Source organism: Phacochoerus africanus, chromosome 2 (assembly GCF_016906955.1).
Source record: "Phacochoerus africanus isolate WHEZ1 chromosome 2, ROS_Pafr_v1, whole genome shotgun sequence".
NCBI lineage: Eukaryota > Metazoa > Chordata > Mammalia > Artiodactyla > Suidae > Phacochoerus > Phacochoerus africanus.
In genome coordinates, this window is record NC_062545.1 from 113,810,992 (window position 1) to 113,837,323 (window position 26,332).

Consider the following 26,332-nt stretch of genomic DNA (forward strand, 5'->3'; position numbering starts at 1 on the left):
CCTTTACAGGTGAAGCTGTTTATTGTGCTCTTGTCTTGGCTTCTATTATCTCTTTAAAAGGCTGATGATAAATGTCACTTCCTACATTTATCACCAAAGGTTGTACATGGGAGAACACGTGGTTTCATTTCAGTAAGGGTTAAAGGCTTTAGTTTCCTTTGTTACCAACTGATCCTGAGAGAGCAATGCTGGGTCCTCAGTGTCCACGCATGTTTCCTAGCAAGATCTTTCTTTGCATTTGGTGTGCCGATGAGTTTCTCAAAGAGGCATGTTCAACAGAGGGAGCAAAAAGCCAAGAATGGGGAGTGTAGAACCAGTTGCCGCTTAAGGTAGAGTGCAGGCAGAGATGGAGAAGAGAAAAGCAGTGCTATTTCCTGTACTTAGTTCTTCCACAGACTTGCCAGGCATGTCACAGATGGGTCTGAAGGCCTTGCCCTGGTAGCCCAGGGTACAGGAGGACACCACTGAGGGGCCCTAAGGATTCTTGCCAAGAGTTAGCACATACAGATTTTCAAAACTCAGAGTGTGCCCACACATTCTGAAATAAACCAAATACTAATCCAGTTCTCTAATTGCTTCTGACTCAGATCATCAGGCTAAACAAAACATGAAAATTTTTTAGACTCCTTGTACGATATGTGTATTTAAAACTTGAGTGTGCAGGCTGGAAATACATCTGGGAAGGAATCATTTGACCTTTGGTTCCCTGAGATACTGAAAAGATGCTAAACCAACAGCAAGGAGTGGGGGGTGGGGGTGGGGGGTGGAAATGGTACGAAAAAAAATTTATGGTAATATTCTGATGTAGTGTTCATCCATACAAGATATCTGACAGCCACAAAGGAAACCCAGCCTCTGTTTTATTCAGTGTGAGAACTGTAGTTTTAGTGTTTTCTGCTTTTGCAATACAATCTGCGATTTTCATCATTGCTTTTCTGAAGAGTTTCCTCTGTGCAGGACAGTAGCTACTGTGAGTATAAGAGAAGAGATGTGCTCTGTAGTGTGTGGCGTGTCAGGTGGCCCCTTCATTGCATGGCCTGGCGTTTCTTTTTCTTTTTTTTTCCATGTCATTTTGTAATTGGGGAAGGCTTGAAGGGGCAGTAGACCCTTTACTTGTTACGTGTTCATCTAGTTTTGAAATGTGAGAAAAATACATCTTAAGGTTCATGTGAAAGCATGAAACCTTTGAAATCTCTTGGTAAAACCCACTGCTATGGATGACTCTGAAAACGAAATGGGTGAGTGGGTCCCTAACTTCTAATTGGAGGCTCAGGGATACATTTTGGGAATGGACCACCCCAAACAGCATTATCACCCCAAATTAAACAAAAGTGTTACGCTCTATATCCAAGCTTGATTTCCCATCTTCCCTACAAGTTTCTAGCTGGTGGAAATCAGAACGGATGAACAACTGAGTCATGTTAAAATACTTGTCAGTTGATGTGGAGGATTTGAGCTATCTGTGATGGTGTCTTCTACCTATGATAGTGAACTCCATTATCTTGAATGATCAGGGAATGAGGTTATTATTATTTTGACTCCAGAATGTGTTGCAAATTCTCAAATAATGAGACTGCAATGAGAGACACTAGCAAATTCCATTCAGGATCAGGCGCATCAGAATTTTCTAGGTCATAAAGCTGTCATCCTGGACACTGATTCTAGTAAACTTGGAAATACTGTAAACTAGAGATTCCTGTTGTTAGAATGCGAGATGAACTAGCTTATACTATTACAATTGAAAATTCTTCTATTGGCCATATTTATAGATGGACTGAATAGGTCATTATGGGTGACAACCCCAACATTGTTGCCATTTATGTTTTACACGAAACCAAAGTGTATCTCATTGTGTGCTGGGTCCTTTACCTTGACTTATTACTCTGCTTTTTTTTTTTCTTTGTCTTTTTTTTCCTTTTCTAGGGCCATTCCCTTGGCATATGGAGGTTCCCAGGCTAGCAGTCCAATCAGAGCTGCAGCTGCTGGCCTATGCCAGAGCCACAGCAACGCGGGATCCGAGCCGCATCTGCGACCTACACCACAGCTCACGGCAACGCCGGATCCTTAACCCACTGAGCAAGGCCAGGGAATGAACCTGCATCCTTATGGTTCCTAGTTGGATTCGTTAACCACTGCGCCACGGCGGGAACTCCAATCACTCTGCTCTTAGTAACAGTGCTTTTCATGATTGGACACTTACTGTGTGTCAGGCAAATTTTTCAAATGTTATGAATTTTACAAATATGATCTCATTGAATCTTAATAGCCTTAAGAGGCAGATACCATTATCATGTCCATTTTACTGAGGAGAACCTTGATACAAGGTCAAGTCAGAGCTGATTTTAGACCCATGTCCATCTGGGTCCAAAGAAACCGTTTTTGGTTTGAATACAGAACAGGTATGCCAGTTCCTAATGCAGGTCCCTGGGTGGACTAATATTCCATATAATTTCACAGACAGTCTGAGTGTACATGTTATTGAGCCGTGGTTCGTCTCAAAGATCAGAGGTTTACCCTCGCAGCCTGGGAAGTATACATGTCAGGATCTGCTCTGTGCCCTGACACCTCTCTTCCCGCCCCATACGTGAGGTCCTTTGTCCACTTCTGCTCCAGCCTCACAGAGGAGGCAAGTGTGGACTTGAGTTCAGTTCAGCATCAGCTGGCACTAGGTTAGTCCATTCTAGTGCTTGGACCAGTTTCATTGAAAGGCCTCAACTTGTCCAGTGGATGCTTGGTCTCAGATGGGACCCTGGTACCTCTCAGGGATTTTCCGTAAGCATCATTGGCGCACTGGGTGTGCTCTGCCTGCCTGTCTGGGCCCCCTGCTTCCTCCTTTCTATTGCTAATGCTCACCTGGACTCCCTTCCGTTTCCTATGACTGTCCTTCCTTTCTCGTTTCTGCCTGTCTGATGGCACCCATTTCCACAGGCATTTTTACCCCTAGTACCTGCTCATAGGCATAGCTGGCTTTTGGCCTCAGCCTTTTTTTTTTTTTTTTTTTTTTAGGGCCAAGGTTTTGATTTGTGGATACTCCCTGGCCAGAGGTCGAATCAGAGGTGCAGCTGCCAGCCAACACCACAGCCACAGCCACAACCACAACAACACAGGATCCAAGCCACATCTGGGACCTATGAGGCAGCTTGCAGCAATGTTGGATCTTTAACTTACTGATCGAGGCCAGGGATGGAAGCCAAATCCTCATGGACACTAGTCAGGTTCTTAACCCACTGAGCTATAGCATGAACTCCTGGCCTCAGCTCTTTTAATGTGTACTCTCTTTCGGTAGCTTACCCTCTGCACCCAGCCATGCTATTAAACAAGAAGAGTAATGGATACCACATAAATGATAGTAATTGTTTATCGCCATGTTATTTCCATCGCCAAGTACAGTGTCTGGAACTTAGTGCACACTTACTAAATACTTCTTGAATGGCTGAAACACAACATCCAGTGTTAGCCTGGCACTTGGTAGTTCTATATAAGTACCTCATTTTATTTTATCCCTTTCTTTCTTTTTTTTTTGTCTTTTGTCTTTTTAGGGCTACAACTGCTGCATGTGGAGGTTCCCAGCCTAGGGGTCTAATTGGAGCTACAGTTGCCTGCCTATGCCACAACCATAACAACACCAGATCCGAGATGCATCTGCAGCCTACACCACAGCTCACGGCAACACTGGATCCTTAAACCACTGAGCAAGGCCAGGGCTCGAACCCATAACACCTAATGGTTACTAGTCAGATTCATTTCTGCTGCACCATGATGGGAACTCCTTTATCCCTTTCTTAATTGAAGTGTCATTCATCTACATTAAAAAACACACATCTTAAGCACACAATTTAATGAATTTTGACACCTCTGTGACCAACACTTTGATGAAAATAGAGAAAATTCCTATTCCCCACCCTAAAATTCTCATGTATTCTTCCAAGTCAGTCCTTGAACTCTTCCCAGAAGCATCCACGGTTCTGATTCCTTGGGGTCTGGCTGGTTTTGCCTCTTGTTGAACTTCATGTGATTTTTGAACTTCATGCGATGGAACCATAGAGAATACTCTCTTTTGTGGCTGGGTTCTTTCATTAAACAACATGTTTTAAAAATCTTTCATTCAGTGTTAAACTTTAGGTCAGTCTTGTAAGGTATATGCTGTAATATATATTGTACTTCCCATTTTACAGATGAGAAACTATCTCAGCATATTTAGTAACTTGCCTAAGACTGCATCCAGGAGGTGATGCATCCAAGATTTGAATTCACCTGTCTCTGGCTCCAAAGCCAAAGTGCTACCACTTGAAACACAGAGAGTACAACTGCACATGATTGTGAGGAAGCCCTTGAGTGATCCTAGATTCAGCATACAATCAAGATTGCCTGTTAAAAAATTCTGAAAGCTTTTTTTTTTTTTAAATTCCTTTTATGCCCAAACCACAGGGATTCTCCTGATGGTTGGTTCTCCTGTAAGTTTGTATGCCCTAGTGAGGTGGCCACTGTCAGCCGTGTGAAGATGGTCTGGAGTTCATGTAGAAATGGTGGACGTAGCAGCTGGATTTTCTGTCTGTCTTTAAAATGAGGATGAGCCCTTGACATGTATGAATTGTTTGTCTTGTGATGGCACCAACCCTGTGCCCACCTTTGTTCCATCGACAACCTTTACTCAGTGCGAATGAACTCCAGGGAGAGGCAAGGGAAATAAAAGATACCTGGGGAGGAAGGAAGACAAAAGGGAGGGATGCACCTAAATGCAGGTAAGGGCCACATGGGCACACATATGTATGCCAACGTGGTATGTGCTTGAGGGGATTCCTGGTGTGACTGAGTTTGGCAGGTGTGTGTGTGTGTGTGTTCTGAATTGGTTGGGGAGGAGTAGAGCTGCTAGTCAATGAAGTCTTCATAGAGGGAGGAAAAGGGAGCTGTAATTATCTAAGAAGATTTGGAGCACTATTTCTGGAGGGAGGCTGCTTGCGATAAAATCCTAGCATGGCTCCTTTCTAGCTGAGTGATTTGGGTTCGTTACATGATCTCCCTAAGCCTCAATTTTCTCATCTGAAAAATAGAGATGGGGGAGTGACCTCATAGGGATGCTGGGGTCGGCAGCGACGTGGGGGTTAGATTGGACAGTGTATATGAAGCACTTAGCACGTGCCTGGTCTGCGATACAGGCAGGGTTACAACAGCTTCTCCTCCTCTTTCTGGTTAGATGAGAGGATTTGTGTGTCACATGCAGTCCTTAGGAGCTCTCTCTCTATTATCTCATTAAGAACTTCACCAGCTCTGAGCAGCCAGTCGATGTTATTATACCCATTTTTACTATTGATAAACCTTAGGGTTGGAGAGGTGAGCATCACAGGGTAGTAAGTGGCAAACTCAAGAGTTCCTCTTGTGTCCCAGTTAAGAACCTGACTAGCATCCCCATGAGGATGTGGGTTTGATCCCCAGCCTTTCTCAGTGGGTTAAGGATCCAGTGTTGCCATGAGCTGTGGTGTAGGTCACAGATGCAGCTCAGATCCTGTGTTGCCATGGCTGTGGTGTAGGCCAGTAGCTCTAGCTCTGATTCAACCCCTAGCCTGGGAACTTCCATATGCCACACCAGCCCTAAAAAGAAAAAATAAAATCAATTAAATTTTTTTTTTTAATTGACAAACTCAGCAGTGCAGTTAGGTCTGTGGAATTATCAGCCTGATCTTAGCCTCCTTTGACCCTTGACCTTCCAGAAGGCCTGGTAAGTTGTGCTTCTAAAGGAGTTGGGGAGCAAGAATGACAGAAGGGAGTGACTGTAGCAGTAGCAGTTGCTCTTAATTGAGGCAGCAATGGTGCCAGGCCCTTCCCATCCTACCTCTGTGACCCTGACCAGGAGCCCACAAGACAGATGTCATCCATCCCTTCTGTAGCATAGGAAACTGGGTCTCAGGGGAAGCAGGTTTCCCGGCATTGTTCAGCTGATAGGCGGCAGAGCCTGGAAATTTGTGTGACAGGAAATAGGAATTGCTCTTAGGATATAATAGATCTGAATGGACACTAGAGATGATACACTCAGCTAAAAGCCCTCCCACTGTTCAGAAGTGACTGGGGTGCATCATTGTTAGGATGCACTTGATGAAATGAGACACCCTGGCCAGTAATTCCAAAGCTGCTCCCCCTCCTCCCATATTAAACTGATCTGTCACAATGGTCAGCAGGCACGAGTTCCAATTCTGCCACTCACTGGCTGCACAGCCTTGCAGAAATCACGTTACTTCTGAAAGTTCCCTCACTGGCTAGAGCATGTGGACAAACTGCTTCTTCCACAGAAATGTGAGAGTAATTAACTATGGTGTCTAACATCTGTCACCATGCAAAACACCTGGCAGGCCTTCCATCAGTGATGGCTGTGCCTATTAGACACATCATCCTCACCTTGGAGAGCATTGCAGAGAGGGAGGAGCCAGGATACAGCACAGCTGGTCAGCAGGGGCAGTGGAACTACCATCAGTGATGGGGGCGTGTGGGAGAGGAGGAATGTTTGAAGAGGGTTCATATTGGGCAGGGGTGGGTGTCATCCTGGATACGGAAGGAGAAGGTTAGAAGTAGTAGTTGAAAGAAGAGATTGGGGAAATTTATTGGAATGCATGTAGCAATCAAAACCATGGATGGGTTGTTTGTAGGAATAAGTTAAAGTAGGATGCTCAGGTTGAGTAGCATCTGGTCAGTGGTAAGTGGAGAATGTGTGTGCCTGTGTGCGTGCACACATGGGTACACACGCATGCGTGGGTAAGGTAGGGGTTATGTTTATAAAAAATGCTGTAGAGCAAGCATTGGCACTTCAGATCAAGGACATTTTCCCCTTTCTAATAGCTTTAAATAATTGCTACAGAACAGGCGAATAAAGTAAGATAAATTTTGCATTTAGCATATGTGGAAATATTATGAGTAGTTGCAGACTCAATTCACTTTGATGCCCTTTGACAATCTGATAATTTTTGCAAAGATGTACTTAAAATGCTGTTTCATGCAAAGTTCAGATTTTTTCCCCCTTGTTTAAAAAATACACGACATCATTAATTTGCAGGTCTGTATATTAATTTTGCTGAGAGCACCGTTTATTTCTCTTTCCTTCCACTTTGTTTAAAGTCAGTTGTTGACAACTCTCCCGCATGTCAAACTCTCATCGCCAATAATTGCTTAAGGACTCCTAACTTCTACAAATGTTGGTTCCAGCTCCAAACCCCATGCTAGCCCTGGAAGACAAAAAAGGGGGTGGGGGAGACAGGGGAAGAAAGAACTTCTTCTGATGAATTTTTGATTTTCCTTCTTAACAAAGAAATGTCTGAGATTCAAAGCAATAGCTTAAAGTGATATTATAAAATAGAATATGGAGTGCACTGTGCTGAATGACTCTTTGCTTTTAATGTGGGGCTGAAAAATTGTCAGTGCCTTTTTTGATTAGATGGGATTTTTTTTTTTTTTTTTTTGTTCTTGATCTAAGAATCGAGGAGAAAAACATGCTACTTGCATTTGAATATGGCATGAGCAAGCTGTAATGGGTTGGAGATAAAGTAATAGCAGCAACGCCTTAAGGCAGCACCTGTATCTCCGGGTCAGTGCCAGCTCTCTTTAGATCGCCGCAGCGCCACTCTTGCTGTGGCTGCTTTATTAGGCCTAATTAGGCGGGCTGTCACTTTTATTGGTGATGGGAAAGGAAGATAAGTAGATCACTTGTGTCATCTTTCTCTACCCGGACGTGTCTAAAAAGTCTAAAGTGATTGCTGTAGGCCACGAATAGATACCACAAGAGGGAGAGGGAGTGGGAACAAAAAATAAAATAAAATAACATCCAGAACTGGGATAAAAAAATAAAAGAGGAAAGGAAAAAAAAAAACAAAAAAACCCCTCTAGAGATGCCTTACCTTTGGCTCTGCTGTGTGTAATTTCAAACCACCACGAAGAGCCTGCGAAACATCCTGGAAGCCCTTTTGTTCTAAGGGAGGAGGTCATCTCATAGATGTATTTTTTTTGATAGCTGAATGGAGGGTGGTGGGAAAAAGGCCTCCTACTTAGGCGCGTGGGAGCAGGTTCTCAAGAAAAAGTTGGTGCCAGTTGTAATGAAAGCCCCACAAAGGGTCTAGCAGAGAAGTGGAGGGTCACGTTAATGAAGGGGGAGCTGACAGGTGCGTGTGGGGGTGGTGAGAGTGGTGACAGTGGCAGGGAAGGGTTCCTGAAGGTTTTAATAGTGGAATTCTGTGTGGCAACAAGCACTTCCTTTCATTTTCTGGTGAAAGAATGGCGTCGATGAAGATAAAGAGCCCAGAAGACACTGGGAATGTTCTCTTCAGTCATGGTCAACTGCCTAAGGCTGTCAGAAAAATGGCCTCTCTTCTCGAAAGGGCTCCTTCCCTAACTGGGAATTCCTGATAGTGAGGGCAAATCCAGTTCTTGACAAATATTGGCTCTGTGCTCTCTCTCACCCGTCTGGTTGTGTCGTGACCCCTGGCTGCTGGCACTTGATTGTACCCTGTGGATGATGGCTTTTGAGTGAGCTCCCTTTCTTTGTCCAATCACACCTCCAATGGGAGCTTATAAAATATACATTGGAATCATATTTTACACTTTTCTTCTATCCATATTATGCCTAGAACCAGGCTAGTGGGTACCAAGGGCCTGAAAAGTAGTGTTTGCATTAATTTCTTAACTCCTGTGACTGAGTGCATTTTCCAGTGTCGAATGAGAACTTGAATGTGCTGTGGTATACAGAAAATGATGACCTTCCCCATAAAATAATTTTAAAATATTTAGTGGTGCTTACAAAACACCAAGATGTTTAGACCAGCTTGATCTGAATTTCTGCTCCTCACTCTGATGTTTCTCAAATACATTGTCAAATATATAGACAGACTGGATGGAATTTCTTTCTAGAAGTCTGTGTTTTCCACTTTCTGTCCTGGGAAGACAGAAAATATTATCTTCAGGAAACTGCACTGGGGAAGCAAGTTCATGTCAGTTGAGGCTAGTCAGTGTGTTGGCGAACTTCATTTTTTTCATATTGCTTAAATTCAGCCACATAACTCCACTTCATAGCACTTACTGTATGCCGGGAATTTTGCTAAGTGCCTTACTTTACATAAACTCATTTTAGTTTGATCAAACCCTCTGAGTAAACTGAGGCTGGGAGCAGCTGAGTGACTTTCTCATGTCTACATGGTGAGCAATGAAAGTTTTGTTTGACCGCAAAGCCTACACGTCTCGCCACTGTTAGCCTCAGTTTTCTATTGTATTGCTCAAGAGAATGTTTTGCTTCTTTGAGGAAAACCAGTGTCAACTCATAGCCTCATAAAAATTTAGAAGCAGCTTTTACACTGATTTGTGTTGAGTTGATTGGGTTACCTAGGGTATCACCATTGGACTTAGGACCAGTTTTTATCTTGATTTTTGACTCTGAACATTAAGCACTAGTGAAAATGATTGGGATTACCTTTACCTGAAATAAATGGTCCAGACATCAGGCCATGGAAACATTGATCACTTGAGGCAGGAAGACTGTTCCTAGTATAAACAGTACTTTATAGGCTAAATACTGGCTCCCTTTGCCCCGTCAGTTTATCATACAGAGAATTTTAAAGCATTTATAGGATGATTGCAACATGCCATGTCCAGCCACGTATTATTTACTTCTTTCAGCAGCTGTGACACTGGGTTATTATCTCTTTCTTTCAGAGAAAGAATAGAACTTTTCAAATCCAGTCTTTCTTTCTCTCTCTCTCTTTTTTTTCTGCTTTCTAGAAAAAGGACGAGGCCTAAATAAAATGCTGCATTTCCCTCCACATTTAGGGGAGGTATGGCAGTGGGGGTACTCTTTGCTGACGAAAAGATTGGAAGGGGACTCTAATAGTCTGGAAAAATGGCACTTCTTCCCATTTGGAAGAAACTCTGGCATGTTTTGGGTACCTCACAGTCACGCTGGTATTAGTTTGGTAGTTGGTACAAAGTTTGATCTGTGTCCAGTGATGTTTTCAGGAACCAATTTCTGGATCCAGTCATATCTGTCTTCCTGCTCTATCCATTTCCAATGAGTCACCAAAGTGTGGTACAGGGCTGGCAGGAATCTGGCTCATTGCCCCTGCCCTGTCCTGGTGCCAAGGCAACCATCGCCAAGTATCTAGCTTTTCAGGGCCAGGCTCGATGTCAGAATCTCAAACATAAGGCTTCACCTAGTTATTACAATTCATTAAAGTAGACAAACAGCTTAAGACCTGTTTGTCAATCCTGGGTTAACAGGGCAAAGGCTAACTCTGTTCTAGCCATTTGCATGAACTGAGGCAAGCATTCCTCTCTGTGAACCTCAGCCATCATCCATACAGGAGAGGTATTACCTAACCCATGAGCCCTACCAAATTCATATGAGAATCAAATGAGATTTACGGTGAATCAAAATGAGAATTCTCATTTTCAATGTAAGGAGATACTGTTTTTACTTAAATTCACTGTTATTTTGATAAAACCATAATTGGTTGATCCAGCCACTCAAAGTAGAATCACCATTGATTTTGCTCTTTGCTTTCCTCCCATACACTTAGCTAGTCTCCAGAAACTTGTTGATTTCACCTTTTTTTTTTCTTAATGTCTCTTTAGTGCCACAGGTGCAGCATATGGAAGTTCCCAGGCTAGGGGTCCAATTGGAGCTGTAGCCACTGGCCTATATATACCACAGCCACAGCAACCCCAGATTCCAGCTGCATCTGCGACCTATACTACAGTTCACAGCAACACTGGCTCCTTAACCCACTGAAGGAGGCCAGGGATTGAACCTGCATCCTCATGGATGCTAGTCAGGTTTGTTAGTTCTGAGCCACGGTGGAAACTCCCTGATTTTGCCTTTTTAAATTTAATTTAATTAATTTATTTATTTTGTCTTTTTGTCTTTTAGGGCCACACCAGCAGCATATAGAGGTTCCCAGGCAAGGGGTCCAATTGGAGCTGTAGCTGCCGGCCTACACCACAGCCACAGCAACGTGGGATTTGAGTCGAGTCTGCAACCTACAGCACAGCTCACAGCAACACCAAATCCTTAACCCACTGAGTGAGGCCAGGGATTGAATCCACATCCTCATGGATGCTAGTTGGGTTCGTTAACCACTGAGCCATGATGGGTACTCCTGATTTTGCATTTTAAAAAGCTATGGAATCACCCCCCCCCCCCCGCCCTGCTTTCTTCCCAAACACATTGGAATGGAGTCCACGCCCTCATGGCCTCATCTGTGCCATCCCTTTTAGGTACCTGGCCTCTCTGCCACTAGGCGCTCCAACTTCTAGTCTGTTCTCTGTGACTCTGTGGCCAGGGTGACCTCTTCAGAAAGATTATGTCCCTCCTCTGCTTTATTCCCTTATGGGTATAAAGTTCCCAAGCCTGACAGGCATGGCCTTCACTTCCCACCCCTTCATCTCCTCTGTACTCCATGCTCTGCTCATCATTCTCTCAGTCCCCAGGCTCTTTTATGATGCCACGTCTCTCCCCAGGCACTGCCCACTGCACATACCTTCACTGTCTTTGTCCACTTGGCACACTCAGAGCTCTCCTCTTGGGGCCCAAATCAGTGTTGCTTGGCAGGCCTCCAGGGGGTCATGGTGAAGAAAAACATTTCTGCAGATGGTTTGGGATGGACTCTCCACCCATGTCCTGTGTCTGGTAGTGGCCTTCTTTGCAACTAGAGAGTGAGCTCCAGGGGACACAAAGCCCCCAGGGTGGAGACAGGTGGTGGCTTCCAGGTGCAAACCAGCAGAGGCGGGCAGCATGGTTTCCCCAAGGGAAGATGCCCGAATCACAGAATTGTCCACAGGGCCTGAGAATAAGACAGAAGCTGACTGCCGGAGGAAACTAGCTGTGTATATTTAAAATTGGGGCTCCATCCCTGTCTGTGCTTTTCAAGGAGATTCACCACCCTTGTGCACATGTGGACTACAGGAGCAGGACAGAACCCCTGCTTGTTGTGGCTGCTTGGGCACCTCAGCAAACGCTTGGGTGTTGTTTGCCCTCTTTTCCTCTACTCTTGATCCTCCCCCTCCACTGTGATTAGTAATACTTACAATGACATTTGAAAATTTCCAGAGCACTTTCACCTACATCATTTCATCTGCTTAACAAGCATGTGAGGTGTATGATTATTTAATCTCACTTTTAGAGGTGAGTAGATAGATGCCCTGAGAAGTAAGATGATGAAAGTGGCAAAGTTGGTAGGTTATGGAATTGAGATTTGAACTAAGGGTCCTCAATTCTAAATATTTTGTTTTTATAAAGTATCCAGATGTTGATATTTAATTTGAAACCATATATCAGTTTGTGGCATCGTTCTTGGAATTTAAAGATTTTGCTTCACAGGCTCTCTTAGAACATCTAGGTTGGCTGCTCTGGATAAAATGTCCCTGTATGTGCCTGTTTTATTCCATAATGTGTCAGTGTTGTTTTCCTCCTCCTTGCTTTATGTACCTCTCTTTGTGTTGGTCATCCAAGGACTGTGAGTCACCTTTGGGCAGGATTGTCGTATTGTCTGGACTAAGCCCACAGACCTATAGCAGAATACCTGTCTGAGCAAAGTTTGTTAAATAAGTGAATAATAACTAATAAAAAACTAATACCTGATGAATACTTACTATTACAGCCACATGGCTTTACTCTTGATATACATTAACTCATTCAATTTCAGCCTGGAAAACAGACACTTAAGAAACTTGCCCCAAGGGTCATCCAGCGGCCAGGAAATGTTTGAGCTGGGGTGTGAGCCCCGGTCGCAGGCTGCCCACCCACACTGAGTTTCTACTGCCCATCTAGCGATTGAATAACATCTACACCAAGGGATGTGATAAGAGGGAGGTACTTTGACGTCAGAAAGTTGAGTCTCACCTGTGTGAGTACAGCACTTAGCCTCTCTGCATCTCACTTTCTTCATCTGTAAACCAGAGGATAATTTGTACTTCACAGGTTGGTTGTAATCCAGTTCTGTGATGGCTAGGAGGGTTTGTAATTCTAAAGAACTCCCTGGATTTTTGTCAGCAGTGTTACTGCTATGGTTATCCAAGGCTGATGACTGTCCCCGTGGGTGAGCCTCAGGTCTCTGTGTCCTGCTCAAGGCTGGCCCACCAAGAGTTCCCCAGTCCTGCATTGAGTCCACCAGGCAGCCAGCACCCCCTGGATTCATCAGTTATCTGCTGAGGAATCTTTTTGATTATTCTTTAGCCTCCAGGCAAGTCAACATATTTCATCTTTATCGTCTCAGAAGGAAAAAACCCTCTTTTAACCTTTGGATGAATGAATCTGAGTTCTTGATGCTTTGTGGCCTTTTGCAGGGAAAGTAGCTTAGCCATACCTGTTGCTCCAGTTCCTCACCTTTGTTCTTTATTTCTTTTTCTTTTCTTTCATTGCTCACTGACAACATAGAGCAGAGATGAGAAACTCACATAACAATTTGAGAACCAGCTCTTGTGTGAACCACTGCTTCAGTCTCCTTCTAGACTGTAGGATTTTTCAAGTTTCTTGTGTCATGTAAAGGTGAAGCTTACGAGCTCTGGGTCAGATTTGCTTGGGTTCAAATCCCAGCTCTGCAACTTAATTATTGTGATGAGCTTGCTAAGCTTAGCACCTCCCTCTGAGCCTCAGTTTCCACATTTATAAAAATGGGGTAACAACAATAGCCATCTTGTGGAATTCTTGTGAAACCCAAAGAAGTTAATGCATGTAAAAAAACTCAAAACTGTGCCTGGTGCATCATAATTACACAAAAAAGTTACTTATTGGGAGTTCCCTTGTGGTATAGTGGGTTAAGGATCTGCTGTTTTTGCTGCTGTGGTGCAGGTTTGATTGCTGGTGTGGGAACTTCCACTTACTGCAGGTGTGGCCAGAAAAAAAAAAGTTTACTTATTTAAAAGATACACCATTGTTTTAAGTTATACCACATAGATCTAAGCTTTGAGTACTTTGCAAGAATTTCAAAGGAGGAGGAGCAGTAAAATATCATTATGCTGATTTTTATTTGATGCCCAAACTTCTGGTTAAATAGAAATTGACAACTGTTAGCTTTTTTTTTTTTTTTTGTCTTTTTAGGGCTATACCTGCAGCACATGGAAATTCCTAGGCTAGGGGTCGAATCAGAGCTACAGCTGCTGGCCTCCACCACAGCCACAGTAACTCCAGTCCAAGCTGCATCTGCGACCTACACCACAGCTCAGGGCATTGCCAGATCCTCAACCCCCTGAGTGAGATCAGGGATTGAACCCACATCCTCATTGATACTAGTCGGATTCATTACCACTGAGCCATGAACTCCCACCGTTTGTTTTTATACATAAAATCCTAAGCATTTGGAAGTTTCAAAATGGTTGTATCATATCACAGAAATGTTCACCTTACTTCAGTGTTGGCTGGCATGTAGAATCAACTGTGGGACTTAGGTCTGGTGGTGGGTGTCACTTCATACAGTTCTCAAGGGTCTTACGCCCATGGTTACCCAAGTGTGTTGTGGTCAGTGGAGAGATATGACCCACGGAATTGATCGTTATTAATGAGGTACTCCAAGTTGTGAACATTTTTTGTTTTTTAAAGTATTACTTTGACAAAGTACTATAGATTCAGGGCTACCTCAGTAATGACTAATTTCCAACTCTCTTGTCTTTTGCAAGTTTTCCTGAGTGAGCGAGGCAGGTTGAGTTAAAATTAGTTCCCTAAGACCTGCTTGAATTCTTAATACTTTTCTGGGAATTTCGTGGTGCTTTACTTACCCTTGACGTTTTTGCGGGTATCTGAATCTGGGTGTGCACATGGCTTCAAGTTTTGCATGTGAATTATCATTGCCCTCCTACCCAGACTAGAAAACTTGAAAATCGCTGGGTTAGTAGGATCTCCCACATAGACGAGGGATATTTTTTATAGCAGTGGTTTTTAAACCATGTTCCTTAGAGCCCTGTGGGGTTGCCTGAAGAACCTTGTGGCTTAAAACTGGATGGAGTTCTGTGTTTTCTGTCTTCTGCTTTAACCACAGCAGTGCTATTTCATGTGTGTTGTATTTTGGGATTTTACATGAGATTTTGAGAAAAATACACTAATGTTTTTCTGAAAACACTGCTAGTAGCATTCACCATAGACTGTCTTTCAGCTTCTCTTTGAGGACCCCTCCTTGTCAGTTACCCCGTTTCTTCCATGACTGTACAGTTCTCCCCAGAAGGTCTCAGGAGGGCGCTGAACCTGCTTGGTTGTATGTTTACCTCCCGGTCCTCTGTTTGTCTCCTGACAAAACGCAGAGCAGGTTTGTTCCTTTTAATGCTTGGCAGCACATGATTGTAAATCGTTGGAGAATTAATGCTTCCAGAAAGTGGCCCTGTCATTTTAGAGACGTGGGTTGGGGGTCTCCCCCTGTTGGAGGATGGTGATGAGAGCAGGGCATCTGCCGGGAGGTCAACCAGCCATCTTCCACCACTTTATCACTTCTCCTTCTCATTATATGTGCAGCAATTCTGAAAAGGCTTTTTAAAAATTACCTTCTTTCTTCATAAAAAGTGGTCCTGAAAAACACAGTGATTCCTTTTGCTGTTGATGAAAGAGAAGAGGAGGCGATCATGTCTTAGGAAGTTGATGGGAAACAAGAGTCGTGTTGGGCCCACTCCAGAATTTTCAGACTCTGTATGCCTAACGTGATGGTGGGAACATGTGTGTTAACCTGGAATTACAGTTACGGCCCAGCAACTTCTCATAATGCTCTGTAAGAACAAGGCAAACTCATTATGTTAGCTTTTCTGTTATTCAGAAAATGATCTAATTCTATTAATGATTTTCTGAATCTCCATATCATCACATTAACATTAGTTTTTAACTCCTTGAATTAAAGGGGGAAAAAAGCCACTGCCAAAATGCTCAAATATTGTTCTGAATTAATGGCTTCTCTGTCCAATTAGTGAGCATTATTGTTGCAATGCATTTATACTCACACAGCACACCAGAAATAGCGTAAAACACTCCTGTGTGCAAGCAAATGGCAAAAAAAAAAAGAAAAAAAAAGAAAAAAGAAAAAGAAAAAGAAAAAAGCGGAGTTCCAGAACAGTTTCAATTTTTTTACATTAAAAAAAAAACCTCGTGGCTGATTTGGTAATTTCCATTCCTTGGCCGTTCTCAGCGCTAACAACACTGCAAAGAGAAGGGCTGTTGATGGGCCTTCCCTACCTTTTAAAACTCTGTTGCAAAATGAGGCTGTGTTGCAGCCCCTGTTGGAATACTGTACGGGCTCACCTTGCTTGCACCTCTTCAGGCAGGAGAACAGGCCACCTCCTGGCAGAGGACAGCACGCGCTGCCCACTGCAGGTGATGTAACCTATTTGCGAAGCACATTTTAAAGAGAGATTCTGTATTTTAATGGTCAGTTAGTAGCTGGCTACCAACTGTCTGTGCTCTCTGCCTGGGGACAGAAATGCCAGGCTTATTAAATATTGAGAAGTTGTTCATTACTATGGGGATCTGTGACAACAGCCTATCTGCATATTGAGAAACCAGCAAGTTTACATTCTTTAGAATACCCGTTCCAGTTCTGGGGAGGACTAATGTTTGTCTGGCTAAAGATGCATAAAAATGCAAGCTCTGTATTGGAGGTCTGCTTTGTTGCTTTTATTTTTTTTCTTGAAAGTGAAAATTTCAAAACTCAAACTTGCTTATGGAGAAAGAATGAAAAACAAACAAATAAACCTTTTGAGAAATCCAGTTATCTTGTACTGGCTATTTTGGAGGACATGTCAAATGTTTGAAATACTTAACATGTTGGTATACTATAAGAAAATGCATTTAATTAAGTTATTGCAGAGTCTAAGCAACTGAGAAATTTAGTAGGATGTAAGTAAATTGTAGGGGATAAAGTGATGAGATTATTAGCTCTTTCCTAGAGATTATCTTAATAATTGGAAAACTGTAATTATCAAGGGCTTAGTCAATGCCTGCTGCAAATGAGAAACACAGGATCGTCGTTTCCTTTGTGGCTCAGCAGTAAACAAACCTGACTAGCATCCATGAGGATGCAGGTTTGATCCCTGGCCTCGCTGAGTGGGTGAAGGACCGGGTGTTGCTGTGAGCTGTGGTGTAGGTCACAGATGTGGCTTGCATCTGGTGTGGCTGTGGCCATGGCACAGGCCGGCGGCTACAGCTCCAATTCGACCCCTAGCCTGGCAAGCTCCATATGCTGTGGGTGTGGCCCTAAAAAGCAAAAAGAACAAACAAACAAAAAAAACAAACAAAACAGAAAGAGAAACCCAGGACCATGTAACCCATCTTACCTTCAAAGAGAGGCTTTATATACATGAATGTAGTTGCTGATTACCAATTAAATACCACATCTAATGAAGAATATTACACAGGGTTAGACCAATGGTCCCTCCAGCCCCTTAGTCAGTTTCTGACCATAATATGCATGATTGCCCAATCCACGCTGCCCTGAAAATGTCTGGGATATAACCCAGGTATGCACCATCAAGAAGGTCTATGTTGCTGATGAGTTTGTGTAAAGGCTTGCTGAGTCTGCTTATTTTTAAAGAGAGGACCGGTGCCCTGTTTCTGTTGATTCTCATCGGTCTGCATTGTGACAAGACACGTCTCCTTCACTGTTGAGGCTGGGTGTTTTGGAATATAGATATGAGAATGGGGAGGCTGATGATCACAGGGATGATTCCTGGTGCATCGTCGTGTGGGACATGCCTTTATGTTCCCTCCTTCCTCCCCATCCTGGTTCCTCTCTTCCTTTGGCTCGTGCATATTTGAGTCTTTCTCTTTTAGACGTGTTGAACCAGATCAATGGTCCTTCTGAGAGCTGTGTGGTGGAAACTTGGCCTCCACAACATCATCCTTAAGAGATTAGAGATGGTCTCTAAACATCTCTCCCCTCTGCTTGTTGGAACAGCCATCGAAAACAAAACTCTCTTTGGATGTGCATTTCCTGTTTCTTAGTGGAGGTGTGGTGTGTTTCATGTGCTTCCCCATCTGTGGCATTGGCCTTATTCCCTCGCTGGTTATTCTCAGTTCATTATCCCATTTCGACTGCTCTTGAAGAACATAATGAATAAGAGGAGTTTGGACTTTGAGGTTTGACCATCACGATGTGCATCTTTTCTCCACAGCTTAGTAGTTCTGGAACCCTGGGTAAGCAAGTCACTTTTCTGTGTCTCAGGATTTCACTTGTGCTGTGAGGACAATAATAGTATCAGTCTTGTGGGAGTGTAAGAGGAATAAATAAATAAATAACATCAGGTACTTAGCGTCATTGCTTAACCTCAGTAAATGCTTAATATATGTGAGCCATTATTACTGTCATTAAGCATTCAACACTGTTGTCCAGTGCTAATTGAACACCTTTTCTGGATAGGCACTGAGGATAAAGAGGCAGTAAAATACCGACAATATCTTGGGATAAATGAAATTTAGTGGCAGAAATAGGAAATCAATTGCAATGCAATGTGATAAAGCAGATTTGTAATGGCATATCCATTAATTCTTATTTGGTTCTTAAAACAATTTGGTGAGGTAGTAATCCCATTATCAGATGAGAAATCTGGGGCCCAGGGAAGTGAAATGAAGAGTCTGCAATCATGAGTTAGAGATGCGTTTCTCTTTTGAGCCTCTGGCCTCCAACCTCACCTCTTGCTTTGTGCACCAGGCCAGCGTGCCTCGTTCCTGTATTGTTGTTGGTAATTTTGCATGAACACTTTGGCTTCTTTGAGGCTCTAAAACTTCCCATGCACTGTGGTCTCAAGGGATTCCATTAGGGACCATGGTGCTGTGGAAAGAGCACTAGGCAAAGGGTCAAGGTTACTACAGGCACGTTCCAGGTCTGTTTTGTTGCATAAGTACTTACCTTGTGTCCTTACCTCTCTGGATCCTAGTTCCTCCAGCTGTTTCATGAGGGTTTTGAGGAGCACAGTGGTTTTCAGAAGGTAGATTCTAGGGTGGTACCCAGGATGCTGTCTGGGCAGAAGGCGAAAAAGTGGTCATATATCCCCACTCTCCCAACCCCTTCCAAGAAATGCTTAAAAAGCAAACTACAAAGGATTTTAAATAGGTAAATGGGTCGTAATTTGGTTTCTCAAGATTACATGTATTATGTAAACAGAAAATTAGTAGCCATTTTAAATTAACATGGTATGTGATGGAGTGATTTAGGAGTCGAAAGCCCCGGGTTCAAGTTGTGGCTCCAGTGTGTGTGCCTGGCGGCACGACCTTCCCCAGGTTACTCACCTGGGCTTGGCTTTGATTTCCTTTGCTTGGCCTGCCTCAGGGGACTGTTTAGGTAGAGATAACTAGAGTGGAAGGGCTTACAAACCATGCTGGCTATGAAAACATCAATTCTCCTTTTATAAATTCATTTTAATATATTGATAAAGTTCCAATTAATATTGGTAAGCTTTTCAAATCTTAAACTTCTCCTAGTTCGAGACATTTCTCTCCAACATGCTCCCATGGCAGGGATGTCTCTGGAGTTTGTTCTAACAGGTCTTTAGTTAACAAAGAGAAGAGGTGTGTGTGTGTGTGTGTGTGTGTGTGTGTGTGTGGTTATTGTCATTGCTGTCCAGGCTGACAAATGTGTTTAGGTCCAGACTTCCCCCTGCATTATTAATGAAAAATTTCCTATCACCTGAGGCTAACCTAGTTCATTTCACAAGTCTTTGGCGACTAACAATCTCACTGCCATCTGAAGAGAAGTCTGCCAACCAGAGGATCTCCTCCCTGCTCTTTCCCTTAAGAAGCACTTGAGAATGTCTAGCACACGACTGCTCCAAATTAGGTTTGAATAAAACACAGTGATAAATAAGTTAAGTGTCTCCTCTACACAGATCACCACTTGTTTAGAGACTAAAGTATCGATTTTTGAATGTTGCTGAGATTTAGACATGGGTTAATTAAACATTTACATATATGTGCTGAACAATATATTGCATGGTACAATAATGTGCACTTTAATCAGAAACCATGGGTGTTTGTGTTTGCTTTCTCCATGTTAATTGGCACCATGCTGGCTTGAGCTTAGGTATTTGGCTAGATGGAAGAAAATAGACATGGTGTTTTAAATATTTTAATTAGGACCAGCAGTTCTGAGCGCCCTCATTTCTCATTGGATTGTTTTTCATGCATGAATAAATTAGCTGGCATGGAAGTACTCTGTAGAAAGTGGTTGCCCTCTGGCCATAAAAAGAGTCCTGTTCATTAATACTTTAATGAAATTAGCTGTGAGCAAAATATTATTCCTTTTAACTGTGTTCTAATTTCTTAATTTTAATTAGGCACATAATTGTAGGGTGCTGAAATGATCTTCATGTTCAGCAACTAAAGTTCCATCATCAGGAGCCTGTGGCTGAAACACCACATGCTCTCGACACATTCTAGCAGGAAATTTTCTGTCCAGCTTTTTTTCTCCATTGGCTTCACCAAAGATCCCCTTCAACCCTCCATTGGTGACTGTGATATGAGATTTGAGATTTCAAAGCTCCTGCTCCTAACTCAAGCCCCTGGTTATAAATCTTTTGAACTGTGAATCAGTTAAGGGGTAAGGCAGGGTGAGGTCTGCAAAGAATCTGGTCTGGTGATTTTTTTTTTCTTTCCAGCTTTTGTCTTCTCAGGCTCCCACTTAAATTTCTGCACACCTCCCCCATTTTATTTTAGAGTTCTCTGGGTTTCTCTTTACTACATATTATTTTATTGGTTGGTTCTGATTGGGTCTGTGAGTTCTGTGTGGGCAGGGAATTTTTTTCCTCTTTCAAACTTCAGTTTGTGGCACATAATTCCTACTAGAAAAAAAATATAGCTGTTGGATGCATGATACTTAATAGAAGTATGGGGTCCATAATGCTGTGATGTTCTGATATAAGTTGTGGCATTTCATAGTGCCTTAGGTAAATAAGAGAGTGCACAGATCAATACCAAAATGGAGCTTCTGAATCTTATGGAACACGCTGAATTTAAGTTCTGATTTTAGAAGAAGTAATTTGGAATCTGGATTAAAATTCTAAGTGAGAAACCAGAAGTTTATATCCATTACCTCACATTACTATCTAAAATTTAAACTTATATGTATCCCAATGAGTTCCCATTGTGGTTCATGGGTAACATACCCAGCTAGTATCCATGAGGATGCAGGTTTGATCCCTGGCCTCGCTCAGTGGGTTAAGGATCCGATGTTGCTGTGGCTGTGGGGTAGGCCAACAGCCATAGCTCTGATTCGACCCCTAGCCTGGGAGCTTCCATATGGTGCAGGTGTGACACTAAAAAGCAAAGAAAAAAATAGAGATAAGATACCCAATTTTACAGAATAAGGCACATCTTATCCCACCTGATTTCTTAAAGGTAATTCCATCACTAAAACCGTATCTCAGATTTAGCATGATGCTTACTCACACCAGAGATCAGCAATTATAGTTAACTTAGTATGTAAACTGCTATATGAGTATGTGAACACAGAGGAGGTGCCATGCCCGTCACCCAGGCCCCTCTTCCTATTCCATGGTAAATAAGATCTCAAAGTTGCCTTGTAGTCTTCCCACTTGTATGTTCAGCTGTTACATATATAAATCAATAAATAATATATAGTAGTCAGGGGCAGACACTACTTTTCCACACCAGAAACTCACAGAATTTGAATAGCTTTTAAAAATGAATATTTATTTATAATGAGAAAAATAAATGTTTAAAAACTCATAAATATCATAAAATCTAGAAAAATAATATTTTTGTTCCTTAACTATTTGACATAACTCCATTAAACTTTTCCTCTAATTTTTTTGGCTGCCTCCTTTTTGTTTCATATGAAATGATTTAATAATGGTTAATTTGCTAAATTATCTTTTTCTAAGTATGTACTTTTCCTGAACTTGTAGGGAAATATTATTACCTAAATAATAATCTGAATACAAAGACAGTTTTTTTCTATTTAGCATGATGGGTCAAACTGTTAAAAAATTCTCGCTAGTTGAAATTTATATGGCATGAAGCTTTGTAGACAAAAACACTCATTTTTGCTGCTACTGCTATGTCTTTTTGCCATAGAAACACTAAAATTGTGATGGATTCTCTTTTGTAAGATTCCCCCCCCCCAAATTTAACCATAAAATTCTTGCGCATGATATTTTTTGTCTTTTCCATCTTTAATTAGAATTTTCTTAAAATTTTTTTATTTTTATTGAAGTGTGTTTAATTTACAATGTTGTGTTTCTGGTGTACAGCAAAAGTGATTTAATTTTATATATGTATATATATTATTTTTCATATTAATCTTTTCCATCATGGTTTATTATAGAATATTGAATGTAGTTCCCTATGCTATACAGTAGGACTTTATTGTTTATGTACTTTATATATAGTAGTTTATATCTGTTAATCCCAAACTCCTAATTCATCCCTCCCCCACCCTCTTTTCCCTTTGGTAAGGGTAGGGTTTTTTTTTTTTTTCCTTTTCTATGTCTGTAAATCTGTTTCTGTTTTGTAAATAGGTTCATTTGTATCATATTTTATTTATTTTTTATTTTGACATTTTGTCTTTTTAGGGCTGCACCCATGGCATATGGAAGTTCCCAGGCTAGGGGTTGACTCAGAGCTGCAGCTCTTGGCCTTTGCCACAGCCACAGTAAAGCTAGATCTGAGCCACATCTGTAACCTACACAGCAATGTAGGATTGCAGGATCCTTAACCCACTGAGCAAGACCATGGATCGAACCCACATCCTCATGGATACTGGCTGGGCTTATTACCACTGAGCCTCATTACCGCTCCATGTATAAATGATATCATATGATATTTGTCTTTCTCTTTCTTTTTTATTTTTTTGGCCACACTTGTGGCATGTGGAAGTTCCCAGTCCAGGGATCAAACCTGTGTCACAGCAGTGACAACACCAGATCCTTAACCTGCTGCGCCACAAGGAAAATCCTTGTCTTTCTCTTTCTGACTTTCTTTACTTAGTATGATAATCTTTAGGTCCCTCCATGTTGCTGCAAATAGCTTTATTCCATTCTCTTTTATTGCTAAGTAGTATCCCATTGTGTATATATATACCACATCTTCTTTATCCATTCTTCTGTTGTCCATCTTTATTTATTTTTATCTTTATTTTTATCATTATTATTATTTTTTTGTCTTTTTCTAGGGCTGCAGCTGCGGCATATGGAGGTTCCCAGGCTAGGGGTCTAATTGGAGCTGTAGCTGCTGGCCTACACCAGAGCCACAGCAACACCAGATCCGAGCCTCATCTGCAACCTACACACCATAGTTCTAGCAATGCTGAATCCTTAACCCACTGAGTGGGGCCAGGGGTCAAACCTGCAACCTCATGGTTTCTAGTCGGATTCGTTAACCACTGCGCCATGATGGGAACTCCCCATCTTTAATTTTTTTTAAATGATCATTCCAGATTTTTATTTTATTTTTAATGAAACTTTGATTATATATTCTAATTAAAGGAGATTTATGTGCTTGAACTTAATGTATTTTATATTATTTTATTTTTTATCTTTTATTTATATATGTATTTTTTTCTGCTGTACAGCATGGTGGCCCAGTTACACTTACATGTATACATTCTTTTTTCTCATATCACGTGTTCCATCGTAAGTGACTAGACAGATTTCCCAGTGCTACACAGAAGGATGCCATTGATAATCCATCCCGAAGGCAACATTCTGCATTATTTACCCCAAGCTCCTAGTCCCTCCCACTCCCTACCCTTCCCCCTTGGCAACCTTCCTCAAGTGTATTCTCCAAGTCCATGATTTTCTTTTCTGTGGGAAGGTTCCTTTGTGCCATATATTATATTCCAGATATAAGTAATATCATATGGTATTTGTCTTTCTCTTTCTGATTTACTTCACTCAGTATGAGAGTCTCTAGTTCCATCCATGTTGCTGCAAATGGCATTATTTTGTTCTTTTTTATGGCTGAGTCATATTCCATTGTATATATATACCACATCTTTCTAATCAAATCATCTGTCAGTGGACATTTGGGTTGATTCCGTGTCTTGGCTATTATGAATAGTGCTGCAATGAACATGCAGGTGCATGTGTCTTTTTTGAGGAGAGTTTTGTCTGGATATATGCCCAAGAGTGGGATTGCTGGGTCATATGGTAGTTCTATGTATAGTTTTCTAAGGTACCTCCATACTGTTCTCCATAGTGGTTGTACCAGCTCACATTCCCACCAACAGTGCAGGAGGGCTCCCTTTTCTCCACACCCTCTCCAGCATTTGTTATTTGTGGACGTATTAATGATGGCCATTCTGCCTGGTGTGAGGTGGTATCTCGTGGTAGTTTTGATATGCATTTCTCTAATAATCAGTGATGTTGAGCATTGTTTCATGTGCTTGTTGGCCATCTGTGTATCTTCCTTGGAGAAATGTTTATTCAGGTCTTTTGCCTGTTTTTCAATTGGGTTGTTGGCTTTTTTGCTGTTGAGTTGTATAAGTTGTTTGTATATTTTATGTTCTCCATCTTTAATTTTTATTTTATTTATTTTTAAGTTTTATTTTATATTGGAGTATAGTTGATTTACAATGTTGAGTTAGTTTAAGGTGTACAGCAAAGTGATTCACACACACACACACACACACACACACACACACACACACACTCATACCCATTATTTTTCAGATTCCTTTCCCATAGAGGTTATTACAGAATATTGAGTCGAGTTCTCTGTGTTACACATAGGTCCTTGTTGAGTATCTATTTTATATAGAGCAGTGTGTATATGTTAATCCCAAATTCTAATTTATCTCCCTCTCCTACCTTTCTCCTTTGGTAACCATAAGTTTGTTTTCTACGTCTGTGAGTCTCAGTTCACATTTTTAATTTTTTTAAATAAAAACAGCACCAAAGCATTTGTTGTCATCTGGTCGTAACACAGGATGATTAAAACAATATGAGTATGTTTTAGAACTGCACTCTCAACAAAAGACACCTGTTGAGTAAAAACAAACTCTTGTCTTCTCAACAGTTTCTCACTTCATTGATCATTTCTAGTTAGAGACACTTTGGAGCAGAGTAATGTTATCTCCTTATAGCATAATCTGACCCAGTTTTTTTCTTTTTTCTTTTGACCCAGTCGTTTTCTTGACTTTGTTTTAGAATGAATCTCTTCTACATATCTAATGCAAGGTTCACATACTCATCAAAACCAGTGATACAGCCCTCAATCCACATACTCACTTTCTCAAAAGCCACACCTGAATCCGAGATCTATTTTGCAAGTATCTGAAGATGAAGTTGATGGGCTGCACCATTGCTTTCTGCACTCTCTGGCCCTGGCCATGGTACACCATGGTGAAAGCTCATGAAGACCACACTACCTCGAAATGCAACTTCTGGAATCCACATTTTTAATTTTCAATGTGTTCTTTAGTCTGGCTTTCTCTTCCCCCTGCCACTCCCCGCCAATCCAGTGGACAATTTTCCAGTTCCCAGTTCTTCCCTTTAGCTATGTCTAATCTGCTGTGAAACCAATTCATTGTATCTTTAATTTTAGTTATATTTTTGGTTTTGTAATTTCTATTTGATTCATTTAAACAATACTTTCCAGTTCTCTGCTGAAATTCTCTATCATATTGTCTACTTTCATAAATATGTTAGTCATTCCTTTTAAAGTTCTTTTCTGGTAATACCAATATCTGAATATCTAGTGAGTCTGAAGCTATTTTTTCCCATTAATGTAAGGTTATTTTTAATATTTATGCATATTTGGTTATGTTTTTATTAAATGGCAGACAATATGTATGCAAATTTTGGAGCTAATTTGAAACTGTGAATGGTTTTATAGTCTGAGAGATGATTGATTTTCATGCTGTAAGGCATTAGGGTAGAGGCTGTATTAATTGTCTGTTGCTGAGTAACAAATTATCCCAGTGACTTTTGACAAAAATGTTTATTAGTGTTTCTGTGTACAGGAACCCAGGTGTGGCTTAGTTGGGTGCCTCTGTTTTTCAGTCTCTCACATGTTTGAAATTCAGGTACTAGCAGGAGCTGTGGTCTCATCTGAAGGCTCCTCTGCGGGAGGGCCAGCTACTAAGCTACGTCACACATGGCTGACCCAGGTCTTCACTGACTAATTTGCTGGAGATATTAATTCCTTGCTGTATAGACCTCCTTTGCAGGTCAGTTCACTGCATGGCATCTGGCTACCCTCAGAGCAAGTAAAAGAAGCAGAAAGGGAGGGTGAGACAGAAGGATAGTCTCTTTGTAACCTAATCTCAGAAGTGATAACTTATCACATTTGTCAGTTCTATTTGTTAGAATGCAGTCACTAAGTTCAGCCCATATTCAAGGGATTACCCAAGGGCTTGAGCATCAGAAGGTAGGTATCATTGGGGAC

At 41.7% G+C, this 26,332-nt stretch overlaps 1 pseudogene; it reads right to left on the bottom strand.

The window, feature by feature from the left end:
• Positions 1–24,983: 24,983 nt before the first annotated feature.
• LOC125121156 (small nuclear ribonucleoprotein E-like) lies at positions 24,984–25,286 on the bottom strand (annotated as a pseudogene).
• Between the last annotated feature and the right edge of the window lie 1,046 nt (positions 25,287–26,332).